The 12,304-nt window shown below is 43.1% G+C and overlaps 1 protein-coding gene across 15 annotated transcripts in view; it reads right to left on the reverse strand.

The window, feature by feature from the left end:
- Positions 1-11,799, reverse strand: part of SLC16A9 (solute carrier family 16 member 9) — a 38,416-nt gene extending 26,617 nt beyond the window's left edge. For 6 of the 15 annotated variants that reach the window (XM_084633412.1, XM_084633420.1, XM_084633417.1 and 3 more), the window contains exons 1-2: positions 2,454-4,093; positions 1,503-1,566 (exon numbers count right to left, since the gene is read on the reverse strand). The gene's annotated coding sequence lies outside the window, so the exon portion shown is untranslated. Of the gene's footprint in view, positions 1-747; positions 1,330-1,502; positions 1,878-2,453; positions 4,094-4,321; positions 4,499-10,642 lie in introns of those variants that run through there. The other 9 variants (XM_084633415.1, XM_084633425.1, XM_084633423.1 and 6 more) reach the window with 6 other exon arrangements.
- Positions 11,800-12,304: the final 505 nt, after the last annotated feature.

A 12,304-nucleotide genomic window follows, 5' to 3' on the forward strand; every position in this document is an offset into this window, starting at 1 on the left:
CAGAGAGCGGCAGCAGTCAACTCACTGCGGTAAAGACACCACGGTAAGTGGATCTAAGTACTTAGCTGATGTTGCATAACTTAGATCGATTCCCCACCATCAGTGTATACCAAGGCTAAGTCATTCCATGTTCACAGGGCATTGGTATGGAGTTAAGAGAATATGAGTACCTTAGTTATATTTTCATACTTTCAAATGGTAGAGGTTTCTCTGAAGTTTTATTATAACTCTGAATTTCTAATTATTCCTTAATTACAACATTTTTGTAGTTTTTACTCTAAAGTTACTCATATGCACTTTCTATCTTCACTTCAGCTTACAATTTTTATATTTAAACTTCCATAAATTTCACTTTTACCCCCTCCACTCTCTCTTGGCTTTCTCTTTGATAAGTAAGCTCTGAAGTTCAAGTAAATATTTTCTTCCACTACATTTTTCTGTAAAAGAAACTTATCAAATGAATCAACGATTTTTACTCCAATTACCATATAATAATTTTCTTGCACAAACTACATCAACATGTTCTTAGATGAGCTGACCTCCGATACATCAGTCTGCTAAGTATAACCAATTATAACCATTTTCAAATTCTGATCACTCCACAAACAGGAGAAAGTAACTAACAGTCAGAAATAGGCTACTATTAAAAATAATTTTTGAAACCATATGTATTAAGTATGGTCCCTCAACTTCCTTTAATAGTAGATGTCAGTTGCAAAGGTCAAAAGGTGACAGCTGTAGCCTTACATATCAGAGTCCATATCTGCTCTTTTTGTTGTCAGTTCTCTCAACAAGTGCACAGGTATCTGTCAGTTTCCCCTTCTATGAATTGATGCAATGTTTTATAACCACCAATTCTCATGATCTTCTTCCTTGCTGGTACAGAGAACAAAAATTATATGACCTACCCCAAATCCAGTTTTGGATAACTGTTTGCACAAAGAGACACACACCTAGAGATCATTAATAAGCAAGTCTCCCCTCAGATTGCTTAGTTCCCAGATTCTTCTTGTCTGCGTGTTAGGGATGTTACATCCCTAGTGTGACATCTTGGAAGAAAATTGTTGTTGTTCAGTTCAGTCTGTCCCATTCAACGATAAACAGAAACTAGACACAAGGCACTCCTGGTTCCCCCACACAGAGTGTTGAAAGATATTGAAATGAACTGGATTTTTTGCTGCACAAGCTTTGTAAAACATAATGCTTCCAGTTTTCAGCTATCATTCATTAACCAAGCAGAAGCAATTATGAAATTACCAAACGCATTACTCCAAATCTAACACCAGTACAAATTCTTTATCACACTGATTTACAGCAGTAATACTTCAGTGAACAGTAAAAATACCATGCTATTACTGTACCAATGTGCTACCTAGAAATAAGAAAATATATAAAATAATAGTCCACACTTTTGTAGCTTCTTGCATCAGAAGACTTAACAATGCTTCAGAAACTTTAATGAAGCCTAACAACACCCCATGCAAGGGAAGAATTAAACTTACTTTTATAACAAATTATGGAAAATCTCAATTGCAGTAGGGCCTGGAGTCAGCTGGCCTCTGTGCACTAAATGCAAGACATTATAAAAACATATCAGAAACGTCAGTCCTATAAGTGGGGTAAACTGAGGCACTGTGCTAGAAAACGCTTTATCCAAAGTCCAACAGCAAGCTGGAGGCAGAACCAGCAACTGAATCGAGGAGTCCTGAATCCAAGTTCCTTCTTCTAACCATTAGTGACTAGCGCTTTCCCTATTTAGGGCACACTTTTACTGCACAAAAGCCCCTCAGATTAGGCTAGTAAAAGCCAACAGAAGAGAAGTTTACACCCAGTTAACTGTGCAAAGACAGACTCCTTATGACTGCATTTAACAAATCCAAAACACTACCTCAAAAAAGCGCTGTAACGGCCTCATTTCAACCCCCCAAAACTCGGGGGCACCCGGAGTTTCGCCTCTCTCTCTCTCTCTCTCTCGTCGGTCACACAGCAGCACTGCTGCTAGTGCACGCCCGGCTCGGACACCCACACGCTCCCGGAGATGAGCCGAGCACGGGGCGGCCGCCTTCAGCCACCCCTTGCCCCGTGCAATACAACGCGGGGTCAGCCGGCAGGGCTCGCCTGGGAAGCGCCCCGCACGCCCGGGCGGACAGGGCATCTCTGCGGCCGGCCTGGGAGGGAGGGCCGGGGGTGCTGCAGCTGGTCCCGGCTGGCTCCGAGGCAGGGGCGGGCGGGCGCGCGCTCGGACGGGGGGGGGGGGCGGCCCCGAGCCGGGGCGCGCGGCAGGGGCTCGCGGAGCGGGCCCGCTACCCCCTGCCCCGGGAGCTGCCCGGTAGCGCCGCGAGGCTCCCGCCGCACGCCCCTCAGCGAGGCTCTGCAAGCCCCGGGCACTAGGACAGCGGCGATGCCGCCATCGCCGCTTCCCCGCCCCCGGGCACCGGCCCCGCCCGCGTTACCTGCGGTCCCCCCGGGTGCAGCCGGCAGCGCACCGGGGACGCGGCACAGCCCGGCACTGGCTGCTGACAGCGGGGCAGCCGCCGCCTATTTATGGCTTTGGGCGAGCGGCTGCCCCTGCGCGTTCCGGGCAGGGGCCGCTGCTCCGCGCGGGGCCGGACAGCCGGGCTGGTCCGAACCGGTTGGAACTAAGGAAGAAGGCGGAGGCGGGCGGTAGGGGCGCTGCAGCAGCCGCCGCCCGCCCCGGGGCGCGGAGAGCGGCCGGCGAGAGAGCCCTGGGCCGGGCTGAGCGCTCCGGCGGGGTGCGCCCTCCCTGGGCGCGCCTCAGCTGCTCCCTGCCTGCCCGCCGTGTCCCTCTGCCCCGCAGCGCTAAGCGCTGCCACCCCCCAGGAGACGCCACAGGGGGGCTCGAGCCCGCTCACCGGGTTTTGCCTCCCCCAGCCCCCGCGCCTCACAGGTGGGAAAGGGCCTCCCCTGAACTCAGCCAGCAGCGAAGCTTGAGGCATCGTGAAAGTCTTGAATTGTTTCAACGCAACAGCCACCACGCAACCCCGCTTCTCTGGGCGGGAGGGGGGTAGAGGCTTCTGGGAGGGTGACCAGACCTCCCCCTATTATCAGGAAAATAGGTAGCATATTATCAGGACACCCCCGTCCCCGTCGCCTCTTAGCAAGGTTCTTTAAACGTCATCAGGGCAGCTTTGTTGCACAGTCAGGCCATGTCTACACGAGGGAATTTTCTCAACATTCCCCAGAGCTCCTGTGCAGCTCCACTAAAGTTAGCATGGTTGGGTGCCTAAATGCAGATTGGCAGCTAGTAGCCGCCTCCTTTTTATCACCACGTCACTTCGAGCAAGATTACATGCTTAAAGTGCAAGTGCCAAGCAATGGTCCATCCGCTGGTAGAATTAAACCTCTGTTAGCAAAGATATAAGTACAATTTTTAGAAATCTTCCCTAATACTTTGGTTATAGCAGTGGCGGGTTGTGACTACTGCTTATCATGGTGACAAGTACAGTTTCATTATTTCTCATGCTGGCTCATCCATTTGTTCTGGCCACTTGTCTCTAGTCTTAGACTATAAACTGTTAAGGGCAAGGGCCATCTCTTTGTGATTATGTTTGCACAGAGGTAGCAGAATGGGGGGGGGGAGAAGAGGAGGTGCAATAGAAGTTTGCACCCCCCTCAATGGAAATAGCGTGCATGCGTAGTTCTTTAGTCAGTTGTTTCACACACTCAGGCTAGGCAAAGCTTTGTGGCTGCTGGGGGTGGAGGAGAGAGCAGGATGCAGAGGATGTGGAGTGGCTTCCACAGTGTCTGGGTTTGGGCAAAGGAGAGGTAAGAACTGGGGTGATTGGACAAGGGCCAGGAGTAGCTATCCCTGCAGAGAGATACACAATCTGTCAGGACTCTCATTCACAACCTGGAGCTTGCTGCTACTCCTCCCCCGCTTCTCCCCTTGCAGATCACTCACCCTGACATTTTGAATTCCTTATGCAGGCACTGACTTGCTCTGCTCCCCATACTTTGTATGTTTAGGTTTTAGCATGCAGTTCCATGCTCCTAGGCAAAGTGAACATCCATGCCTCTGTTTATACAGTTTCTATAGTTCCTAGCATAATTGGGCTAGAGCCTCCAGGCACTACTGTAAAAAAAATAATAATTTACTCAGAGAGGGAAATTTCATTAATTCCTAAACCCTCAGAGCAGGGTAGTTAAGTATTCCAATCAAGGCATGCTCCTCATGTTAATACTTTTAAGGGTTAGTGAACTTTTAAAGGCCTTTTTAGTTTAGATCAAGTTAAAGTGCTTCACAGTGTCTCCAGCATTCAAATCTGCTGTAGATTGAGCAGTGTGACAGGGTGCAACTCACCACACTAGTGCTTCCTGTTGGTCATCTTACAGATCAGCTCCACAGGTTAGTATGCTGATGCTCAGTGATCTCTCACCTGCTGTCACTTCTGCTCCTGGACCCGCAGCACTCCAAGGACTGTGGCATCCTCTTCAGAGCACAGCCCTCAGGCTGTGCCACACTCTGTGCTCCTGCTTTCTGGGGAACATTACTGCAATCCAGCCACTTCCTCAGTGGTAAGTTGTCCCAGGCCCACCCACTACTCCAGGTCCCAGGCCAGGGATCCTCTAGATAGCAGCCTCTGTAGACGCTGCATCCCCTCCAACCTCTCAGGCTACTTCCCTGGTCTATTTCCGCACAGCCTCAGTACCTTATCCATCCTTATCTCCAAACCTGAGCATGCAAGTCTTAGCAGTAAGCCATGGGCTTGCTTTCATGCCCCTGATCCTGCCCAGAATGGCTCTGTCCAAGGTGCTAGTATTCTTCCTCCTGCAAGGCAGGTAACCAGTCCTCTCTCCTCAAGCTCCAGGGAGCAACTGAAGCTACTCTACCCTGCAGCCCTTCTCATCTGGGCCTGCATGGCCCTGATTGGCTGCTCCTCACAACCCCTCTCTAATTGGTTGCCTCCTGCACAGCCCCTTTAGGGCTCTATTAACCCCTTATGGGCCAATATGGGGCAGACACCTCATCTCAAGCAGGAACTGTTAAGGTCCAGTGCCAGAGTCTGTCTCATTTCTTTGGTCAATTTATGGCTTGGAGAACAAGAAACCTAACAAACTTCTAGTGTGCATACATGAAAAAAAATTGAATGGTAATAATTTCAAAACTACTGATGTGTTTTTTTTAAAACTTGTTTTGTTTCCTGGATTGATTTGTTTCCTAGATTTAGTTCTACAAAAACAGCCAATTATGAACTAAATTGGTTCAGTCATTGTTGAGTTTTATATATACAAAATTTCTGATTACAGTTTATTTTTTAAAAGGGTTTGCTTTTGAATTTTGCTGAAGCTTAAAAATAAACCTTCTGAGATAAGACTACACATGAGAAAGTTCAGCCTCAAGGAAACTAATAAAATTATGAGTATCAGAAAAGGGTGAGTTAGAATGGAAGTTGCTCCTGCCTGCATCCCCATTTATAGTTGCACCATTGATATGAACATGGCAATCTGTAAAGTTCATAAATAGTTTAGGTAAATCTATATCATCTGAAGAAGCTTTATGTAGAAAAGCAGCACAGGAAAGGGAGCTGAAGCCACTGTAGTTCTCCCCTCTGTCCCACTTTGATCCCACATAGCCAGTAATCCAAATCTCTTGGTGGTTTCTCCTCCACTTCTAGGCTTCTGCTCAGTTCACCAGCACTTTAGCAGCACCAAATTTAGCCCCTCTCCCCTCAAATCACTGAGAGGGCCACCTTCACAAACATACCTCATGTAGAGGGGTGAATGATAGTTACCTGATGCTACCTTCCCATCACAGGAACTGCTTTAGGGGCTTGTCTTCCCTGCTTAAAAAGCGTCCATTTTCAATGCCTGTGAGCTATCCCAAAAGGAAAAAAAACAGTGAAGATAAGGCACTTTAGTTCTACTGTGAGATACACTCACTGAGATCAACCTTATATACCCACCTGCAGTTGACCTGTGCAAGTTCACCTCACAGTAAAACTAAAGTGCTTTATCTTCACTGTGGTTTTACTTCAGGATATCCCATGCACATTAGTTACCCCACGGTAAAATGCAGCTTTTTAGGAAGTAAAGGCAAGCCTTGGCATTCTTTCTGCCCCATCCACCATCATCAGAACACCAAGCCCTTGTTGCAAAACAGGAAATGAAGGCAGAGGTGGAAAATTAATTAGGAACTAAAGTTATCCATAATTAAATTTGTTAAAAAACCAACCACGCTCAACTGGAGTTTCCTCCCAGGGACCTATATATTCATGTAGATTATCACCAAGGACGAAAGCGGCAAGACCAGCATTGAAGTTTCACCTTGATTTTGGGGTGGTTGTGGTGGCTAGGCTTGTGATTCTTGTTAACTTATGGTTAAGTTAGTATATAACTGATTTAGGAGTGTTGCTTGTGTTATTTTTTACTCCCACAGAAGATGGGGTGACAGAAGGTCATAGGAGTACAGCAGTCAATACAAGGAGTGATATAACAAGATCTAGCTACAGGACAGAGCCCCAATTAGGGCGGATCCCCCATACCTATGACACCTGACCATATGTTGGATACTACAGATTATCTGAGAGGCAACCCTCACTGTGGCAAAAGTGACACTCTAAAATAAGAATCACAGTCTGCAGTGGGAAATTCAAGTGGATCTTTGGAGCAGCTATCCCCTAATTAACTACCTGTTAGACTGGAGTTAAATATTATCAAAAAATAGCTACAACCTTTTGCACCTTAAATCCATGCTACAACTTTAAATACAAGGTATATGAGAACAGATTCTGGAATGAAAATGAGAAGCTAATATGTTCAATGTTCACTGATTTCCTAGGTAGCATGTTAACTTTCTCGTGAAAACATTCATTAATGATTAAGACAGAAAGAGATGGGAAAAGCAGGCACTAGCTTGGCTAGGGTTTTGTTAAGCAAATGTGTTATATATCTATGCATGTAGAGTCTAAAGGGCACTGAAACTTCAATCTTCAACTGCCTTTAAAAGCAGTAGTTTAGTAGTTACAATTCAATGCCTCATATGAAATAAAAAGACTCAATCTTGTCAAGTGCTATTTCACCATAGATGATAATTAAGGAACACTATTGTACATTCTCTCAAATTAATGAGAGAAGATGCCAAATTAGGACACGTATTGTCATAGAGTACCTAGTGCATAGCTATCAGAGCTGATCACTTGCTGTAAGAGATACAGAGAATATTATGCAAATTCTGGGATTATATTACATGTATATGCTATGGAAACAAACCCAGGAGTACAGATAAGTAGCCTTACTACTTTGATAGTAGACTCAGCAAAAAGCAGTTCAAATAGCACAGAGAAAAATCAAGAAAGTTCTTCAGACAATAAGACAGGAGATCTGATTAATTATATCCCAAATCCCAACAACCCTCTGACAAATAGCTGGCCCATGTTGTGCTCAGTGTAGATTTATCAATCAGCCTTTTATAATAGCAGTACATTTATGCTGCTATTTGTAAAGCTGTGTCAGCATTTTTCATTATAATAACTCAGCTATAAAACATTGCTGTTACATGGAACTTGGCATAGAATTTTAACTGCCAATTGTAAGTATTTTTATACATTTTCAAATAAGTCAGTTTGTATATTTTAAATTACATGTGGGTAAAAACAAATATTTAAAGATGCTAAAAAACTTTGTAATGCTTCTAACAGAAAAGAGGTTAGGTTGTCATTTTTTTAATTTGAGAAATGAGATATATATTGGCTTTTTTCTATTGTGCTACTGTAGTGCATCTGGTGAAGACACGCTATTTTGACAGGAGAGCACTCTCCCATCAGCATAATTACACCACCTCCATGAGAGGCGGAAGCTGTGTCAGCCAGAGAGCGTTTCCCACCAACACAGCACAGTGTGGACAGCGCTTTAAGACTATGTAACTTACATCATTCAGGGAGGTGTCATTTTCACATCCCTGAGCAATGTAAGTTATGTCGACTTAAGCGGTAGTCCCCAGGTTTCCATTGCAGGGCATATGCAAAGGTACCTAAGTACCTGTGGGGATTTAGACACTTTACAGGGTTAGGCAGCAGCTGAACAGTGATTCTGAAAATGTCAGTGGTGCCTAAATGTTGGACTTCGGGGCACATTAATCAAGATTCTTGGGCACCTAAGTAGGGTGACCAGATAGCAACTGTGAAAAAACAGGACAGAGGGTGGGGGCTAATAGGCGCCTAGAAGGAAAAGTCCCAAAAAACGGGACTGTCCCTTTAAAAATGGAACATCTGGTCCCCCTACATCTAACTGACTTTGATTCACTTCATTAAACTGAAACAATAACTCACTAGCACAAGACAATGGCCCAAGTTATTTTCTACATCACTTTTAGGAAATGTAGTCTTTATCACTAAATAAGATAAATGTGATTTACATACTATATGATAGTTACTGGGAAACATACTAGCTTTACAGGTTAAAGAACCCATAATATCTAGTGTCTGGATGTTTACTTTGGTAGACTCTCAGCAAAGCAGCAAAAGTTTAATATACAATAAAGGACTGATTTTTCAACTAAATTTCATATACTGTTACCAGGATATCTTTAAAAAGAAAAGGAGTACTTGTGGCACCTTAGAGACTAACCAATTTTATTTGAGCATAAGCTTTCGTGAGCTACAGCTCACTTCATCGGATGCGAAAGTGATCACGAAAGCTTATGCTCAAATAAAATTGGTTAGTCTCTAAGGTGCCACAAGTACTCCTTTTCTTTTTGCGAATACAGACTAACACGGCTGTTACTCTGAAACAGAATATCTTTGCGGTCTAATCCTTGACCTGATTTTTCAGGTACCCATGGTGTCAGGCAAAAATTCACCGGTAACTGAGCCAATAATTTCCATGTGAAATAACTGCAATTATGCATGCAAATTGTGTATTTGTGCATGGAAATATATAGGTAAAGGCTTAATAGGCCATTTTGTGTTAACAAATATCTGATTTGCATGTGTGATTGAGGATTGTGCATGCAGATTAGGCTCACAATTATACTGAGAAATTTTAGTTCTAAACTAGACATCCGATCTTTGGAATAATCAGGCCAATTATTTTTCTGTGAAAGTTTAAAAGTTTTTGAAGTGTTTATGCCAGGCTAAACATTAGGGCTGGATCTCATTTCTCCTCACAGAGGCTATAAGCAGGCATGCTCATTGTCTATGAACTTTTCATATAACACTGGAACCCTAACTAATCATGCTTCAAGACTTCACAAGCTTCCCAGGGATAAAAACAGCTAAATTAGTAAATTTAGATAATAGTCATGACATACTTTAACATTACAGATTTTGAGACCTTACTACCCATGATTCATAACACCAGTTTAAAATCTTTTTTGTGGATATAAAATTAAATTTCACAAAAGTGCTTGCTAAAATTAATTAGAAATTTCTTTAGCCTGGCTAAGGGGTGTCTACAGGGGGAAAAAACTTTAACCCACCTATGGGTTTGGCTACATGGGGGAAAAGCCAGGAATAGCAAGTGCTGAATTCTCCCTCTGGGGCACTCTTATTTCACACTTTGGGCTTGTCTTCACTACTGGTGTAAGTCGACCTAAGTTATGTTACTCCAGCTGTGTGAATAACGTGGCTGGAGTCGACATAGTTTAGGTCGACTTACTCTGGTGTCTTCACTGCGCTGCATCAATGGGAGACGCTCTTTAGTTGACTTACCTCATTCTTCTTGGGGAGCTGGAGTACCAGAGTCGACCGGAGAGAGTGCTCTGTCATTGATTTAGCGGGTCTTCACTAGACCCACTAAATTGATGTCAGGTATTAATTATTCTTGGAATATAAATTAGCCTTGCAACCATCTCAATAAAGCATGAGCTGACCCAGACTGTGGACCTTCAGGAAGCAGTTCATATCTTTGCAACCAAGAAGGCACGGAAAGCACCACTTTGATTATTCAAGCAGATAAAAATGCCAGTGTTTACTGTGCAGACAAGAAAAGTTAACTTTCAAACACCTGAACAGCAAATGTAAGTGTTACTTAAAATTTTTGAACAAGGCATTTTAAGTTGTTAGTTCTCCTTTATTGGGGTAGGTAGCAGAGCAGTATCATGAGAGGAGCAGAACAGGAAGAAGGCAGAATTGAGACCTTTCAAAGTTTTGGCCCAAGAGAGGGGACATGGGGACGTCATTTGAGCTCCCCGCCTCAGGTGTCAAAATGTTGTGGGCCAGCCCTGCCCACAGTGGCTTCCACATGTTCGCCGATAAGGAAGTATTTCCAGCTCCAGGCTGCGGCCAGCTTAAATCAGATCCTTCCAGATTGGCATTCATATTACCCATAGGATTGTATTCTGCAAAGTGGTTAAATTGTCATATTCCCAACTTTCCAGGGGAGACTTCATGCCCAGTTTGGTATGTACATAACTGCAAGCTAAGGATTGTTCTTTATGGAGGTACCATTATGATTACACATGGTAACACCACATCCCAATTGCGGAACCCCATAACCTAAACACCTCAGGAGACCAGAGGGTTATATGTTTTTGGGGCCCTCCATGACAAACCACATGTCCAGATGACTGTGTTTCCCACTGTCATTCATTATGACATATTTTAAGGAATACTGTGCAATATTTCCTGATAAATTTGATAATCTTCACCAGGTTAGGATCCCCACTTCAATTCATACTACTTACCAACATTGCCAAATTCCCATGGGGGATTAGTAGTAGTTTTCCACAAGTAAATTCTTTAAATTTTCATTTGTCTCATTACCACCACTTGGGGGTTATAACAGTTCACGTGTTTTCTCCTTTTGTTACTTTACATCGCAGGATCTGGGCAGCGTTTACAATAGTGACAATTGTGATTAGCAACAATGATTGCTCCATTTCAGGCCAGGAAATCCTTGGTTTCCCCTTTGTAGGGCCACCTGTAATATACATGTAACAATTTATACATTTTTCTTTTTAACCCCCATTTTGTGCCTTTTTATTTGCATGCAATAAATCCATTTCCACTCTTCATTTTTCGTTCCCAATAGCAGCAGGCTGGGCCCCAACTGATTAAAGACTCAGTAAGCAACCCTCCATTTAGGAACTGGGAATGGATGGCATTTGCCTGGAATGCGGTACATCACTCGATTCCCTCCGTTGGGTAGACGGTGCTTTCCAGGCCGGCTATACCACGCACTAACCTTTGCTGCTATATGCATTAATTTTTTTGTGTACAATATTTACCAAAATAACCCTAATAACAAGACAAACAACACAAAACACACAACACAATCTTCATCACGACAGTAGACCCATGGTGTTCTGGCTTGTTCTTTCACTGGCGCCATCTTGCCCATAGTATCTGAAAAACAAAATAAACATTTCCCAGCCCCTTGGTGGGGACAGATTATTGCTTAAAAATACCCCCTTTTCTGACTGCAGAAAAACAGAAGAATGACCTTTATACTAGGCAGGCTAGGTTTTACCCTTAAAGGGAAAGGGTGAATTATTCTACTATTCATTTATGAAATTCATGAGGTTGTGTACCTCAGTTTCCCCTGTTGTACAACAGACCAGATTTGTAATGGTTTTTCTGCTGTGCCAAGCTTTAAGTTTATTCACAGGTAATAGCTGAGAGGCAGAATTACCATGAAATTTGCTTTTAATTACCATTTTTAGCGTGCTTAAAAATTTTCCAAAAAATTATACAGATTATACATTGTCACAGGATTATTCACTAGCATTTATTCTAAGGTTTAACATTGTGACAGTTAGATTACTTAGAGCCACCTTAAGGCTCAGTGTTGTGCATCTCACCCCTGTTGTTTCTCCAGAGGGGAACTGTCTTAACTTTTTTTGTTTCCCTCTTGCAGCTTTTAGCTGCTATTTATTACCAAAAAAAAAAAAAAAAATCCAGAATCTTTTCCCATTCTTTCAGTTCTGGCTGCCCCAGCCAGGAACATATTCCGTAATTTTTATTTAAAAAGATATTATACTTTATAAAAACATGGCAGTACCCAAAGGGTTAAATGCTAAATATCAAAGCCACATTACACTACGGGGCCCCTGGTCTAGCATAAGTATCTGTTAGTGTTGCAACTTTGAATGAGAGATTGAAATGGAATTTTAGTGGCATTTTTTTAATTATTTATTTTAAAAAAAAACTAAACCAATTTATTTTAAACCTACAAACAGGATTTTATAAACAATGAGTGCTGGTTTAAGTTCTTATTACAAAATTATACAAAAAGATTCAACCAAAAAAATTCTCTTTTGCTTATCACTCCTTGCACTACTGTTATATAACTGTATCCTGATTACACTTCCATTTTGTGCAATTAGACAGTAAAGTTCCAATAGAAA

This window comes from Lepidochelys olivacea, assembly GCF_965140295.1.
Source record: "Lepidochelys olivacea isolate rLepOli2 genome assembly, chromosome: 7".
In the NCBI taxonomy this organism is placed as follows: domain Eukaryota; kingdom Metazoa; phylum Chordata; order Testudines; family Cheloniidae; genus Lepidochelys; species Lepidochelys olivacea.